This window comes from Thunnus maccoyii, chromosome 12 (genome assembly GCF_910596095.1).
Source record: "Thunnus maccoyii chromosome 12, fThuMac1.1, whole genome shotgun sequence".
NCBI classification, from domain to species: Eukaryota; Metazoa; Chordata; class Actinopteri; order Scombriformes; family Scombridae; genus Thunnus; species Thunnus maccoyii.
In genome coordinates, this window is record NC_056544.1 from 2,854,854 (window position 1) to 2,859,324 (window position 4,471).

The 4,471-nt window shown below is 40.0% G+C and overlaps 1 long non-coding RNA gene across 1 annotated transcript; it reads left to right on the forward strand.

The window, feature by feature from the left end:
• The first annotated feature begins 3,169 nt into the window (after nt 1–3,169).
• LOC121908626 lies at nt 3,170–3,982 on the forward strand. The gene is made up of 3 exons (XR_006099281.1): nt 3,170–3,233; nt 3,643–3,719; nt 3,874–3,982. It is a non-coding gene; the product is annotated as an uncharacterized LOC121908626 (long non-coding RNA).
• The last annotated feature ends 489 nt before the right edge of the window (nt 3,983–4,471 follow it).

A 4,471-nucleotide genomic window follows, 5' to 3' on the forward strand; every position in this document is an offset into this window, starting at 1 on the left:
CAGTGAAGTGAAATGTAAATTAGCCTGTAATCATACAACAGAATAAGATGTAGAAACACTAGAAATAATTTCCTCATATTAACATTAGGCTTAGGCTTAAAATACATGTAGGAATTATTACATATGACTTAACTATAGGGTGAGTATGTTTTGTTATTTAGTTGGATGGGAAAGGGTGGAAAGGTAGTAAATGACTGAAATGTTGCATTTATAATTATGGGAGCCAATTAACAGTTTGTGGATTATTTTCCCAATAAAACACAATCTTTTGTTTTTATTTCCAATTATCATTACACAGCCCTGCTGGGACTCAGCATCTCGTTCTGTGACTCGATCTTGGATTTTCTCAACAGCAGACTCCAGTCGGTATGGATCGGCAGCAACGGTTCTAGCACAGTCATGCTGTGTGCTCAGCCACCTGCTGTTTACGCTGCTGACCCATGACTGAACCTCTAGATCCAGCACAAACCACATCATTAAGTTCACTGATGATACCACAGTAGTGTGTTTCATCAGAGACAACAATGAAACATCCTACAGAGAGGAGGTGAAACAACTGTCTGACTGGTGTAAGAACAACAATCTGTCTCTAAATGTTAACAAAACAAAGGAGATGATTGTTGACTCCAGAAGGTCCCCCAACACTCCCCACTGAACATCGGCTCCACAGTGGAAAGGGTAAAGTGCACCAAGTTTCTTGGTGTACACATCACAGAGGACCTTTCCTGAACCATGAACACCAACTCTTTGGCCAAAATATCCCAGCAGCCACTGCATTTCCTACGGAGGCTGAAGAAGGTGAACATACCCCCTCCCATCATCAGCACCTTTTACAGAGGAACTATTGAGAGCATCCTCACCAGCTGTATCACCCTCCGGTATGGGACCTGCCACGCCACTGATCGCAAGGCTCTACAGAGAGTCGTACAGGCAGCTGAGAAAATTGGTGTCTCTCTCCCCTCCATTCAGGACATTTTTCACACACGCTCTGTTCAGAAGGCCTAAAGCATTGTGGAATACCCCTCCCACCCCTCACACTTGCTTTTTGTCCCTCTGTCATCCAGCAGGAGTCTCTGAAGCTGTCAGACTGCGGAACTCACTACTGCCCTCCATCCATTCGTCTCAATCTGGTCACCACCCCACCCCTTACATTTAGCTAGTTATTTATATTTTTATTACATTTATTAATTCAACATGCATGAATGGAGTCAGAGCGTAAAATCATCCACACTGTCAGCTATCACTCCGGGGATAAAATCAAGTATGCACAATTAAAATGCAGCTAACAATAAAATGTTTCTATTGACCTATAACAATATATCGCTCTTTTTTACTTGTCACTTTATTTTAAACTCAGGACTTCTGTCCATGTCGGGATCCTGTAGGAATGATGACTCCTTTTTTTTTTCCAGTGATCTGATTTGTCAGTGGTCGAGGTGTTGACAGGTTGTGATCCAATCCTCTGAAGTTAACCAGCTTCAGAGCAGGTTAGCTGGTCAGCATAAGTTACCATGGCAATGTGAACTACTGTTGTAACCCTGAAAACCCAGAGTTAAACCTGAATTTACCTCGCTAACCCCAAATCCTGCTTTATAGTACAGGCCCCTGGTGTCCAAGAAGCAGTCTGAGTCAAGATCAGGGGTGACAAGAATCAACTTGACAAGAGCTTAACACAATTCAAGAATCAGACTAAGCTACTTTATTCCCTCAAGATTCTCTCAGGACAATCCATTGGGAGTGACACAGGACATCACCAGTTGGATGGATGTTCTGTCTTGAGGCAGTGAGCAGACCTTACTTGGTGTCAAAAGTTTTATAAAAACTGCTATATAACTGAAATATGATATCAAAATTGAAACACCTCAGGCCTCCTCCAACATACAATTTAACATAGCTGATATAACACATAAAACAATATTCTTTCTGGAAATTAGATTTGAAAAAGTCATGTTGTACTCAAGGACAAGACATTTATGCATTCACAACAGCAGAGTTTCTCTTTGGATGGATGAGTACCATTGAGCCAGCAAGAGACTGTTGTATTATGGGTTGTTTGTAGCATAAAAGCTGCAACTTTCAGTATATTTATTGTGATGGCCCCTGTGGTGTCATCTGGGAGTTTGTATCTGTTTCTAATCTGTGTCTCTGCCCTGTAGGTGACTAATTGCAGTTACTCAGTGGCCGGTGTCCTGAAGTTACTTAAGCCACAGCTGTAATCATTTACTCTCTCTCTCTGCCCTCCCTTCACCTTTTGGTTTGGTTTGTTATGCCATTTAGTTTAGTTATTCTGCTTTCCGCACCCATAAACACACCTATACATTTACATGCACACACCATTAAAATCTCACACATAGTACTGATTTCACTTTCATATTTTAATTAGTCATCACCTCTTTATTTCTATTTAATTGGCACCTCCATTATGATTTAATTTGGTCTAATTTGGTTATTATTGCGCAATAAAGTTTCTCTGTTTAAATGTTTGCCATGGTATGGTCTCCCTTTTCAGTTGTGACTTCCTGAGCCAGGTCATGACATAATATAAACACAGGGTCAACTGACAATGTGGAATGTAATGTTCATGTTCACTGACACCAACAGCGATCGATTAATCCAATGTGAGCAAGAAATCCTTAAAAGGATTCAGCTGATTTTCTATATTTTTCCTATCAATTAATGTCATGTGCAGAGCCAAGTATTGAGTATGTATCCAAAGCCTGATATATCTTATTCCTCTGTGCTGTAGACCTCTGTTGGTGTCTAAAAACTAAAATTAAAAACGTCAGTGAGTCACACCACCACACTGGGTGACATGTTCCTTTGCCCTGAAGAGTGTGGTTACTAATTTGTTTAGAAACGGCTCCAGAGTAGAAGCAGTGATAAGATGGTAACCCTCAGGAATGAGATTCCTGGTATGGCAGATGCTACTGTGCATGCGTGGGAACACGGTTCCGTTTACAGAGAGTTTTTGGACACCAACAGAGGGTCTATGGCACAGAGGAATAAGATATATCAGACTTTGAAAACTCGTAAGTTACTTTTAAGTAGGATGACATGAGACTTGTTTACAATGAGAAAATAGGGCTTTGTTGACAGTAGGAAAAACAGAAAATCAACAGCCTTATTCTTTAATGCTCAGAAACAATTCCATGATGCCTGGGCAACTCCATCTGCTGATTAAGATCATGTGATATGACTGAAAGCTCCAGACCAAACACTAAATGGACTTTGTGGTAAGAGCGTTTTCTCAATTATATTTCATGTATTTCACGTTAAATTTTTACAAGAATAGAGGCTTTGGGTTGTATTATGATAAGGGTTTTCTTATATTCTGGATTTCTTACCACATTGTATGAGTGACTTATAAATGATAGATTAATGCAATTCTCCTGAAGTGACCCAAACCCTGCTGTGATAGAAGCAAGTACTTAAATCTGCTTTTCTTACAGACAGAGGGAAGAAAGCAGCTCTCTGATCTTGTCAACAGTACTGACACTGTATAAAGACTCCAAACTCTGTTTACTGCACTCTGTTCATGTCTTTCACAAGTTGTCACTCTGCAAGTCAATAAAAAGGATGCTGTCAACATGAACATCAAGAAAATGCACTCATGACTGACATATGTCTTTTCCTTCTGTGCAGTCTACAAGCCTTTTACAGTCAACAGTCACCAGCAGGACTTCATAACATGTGACCAACCACAGATTTGGACACCAGAGGTGAGTGTATTGTGGTCTGCTTAGTAGTAGTTCCAGGAGAAAAGGTTTCTGAATGATAAAATGCTGCATCAAATTCAATTAAAGTAGCTTTAGAGGCAGGGTAACTGCATTCACACCAGCAGTGACAAAGAGACAAAGCCAACTTTCATTTCAGATGGTTGCTGGGAGATGAGGAGTGACAGCGAGTGGAGCGAGGGCTGGTGGGGAGATGTCAGCGGTGAGAAGTTCAGCAGAGTTCAACTTCATGCAAATGCAGTGACAAGTCGGAGTGGTTGTCATTAAAGGTACGTGTTCACTTAATATTGCTCCGCTGTAAAACGTCTTCTGATGTTAGTTTCTGTCTGTTGAAAAATACTAAAATACGTGAAAAGCATATTGGAGCAGTTCCCCTGTCTGTTTCCTAGAATTTCAGTAAACAGACTGTGAAAGATTTCAGTAAACCTGTAGAAATCCCTGGAGAGGTTTATTACAAAAATTGCAACATGATGAATATATTAGGCAAAGTGAGACAATTCTAATGATATAGCATATTTCATTTGCAAGTAAACTAAAATAAAACAACTCGCTAAGGTTTGTTTCATTCAAAGTTTAGAACTTTTAATTCAGTTTTCTCCACTGTTGCGCCTTAACACTTTAATCCGATGTTTTCACATCACAGATGGTGAACAAAGACACTAAACATGTAAGCTGTTGGCATTTTGCAAAAAATAGAATGCTTTTTAAAAAAACTGAGTATTCAGGCTTAACTGGTG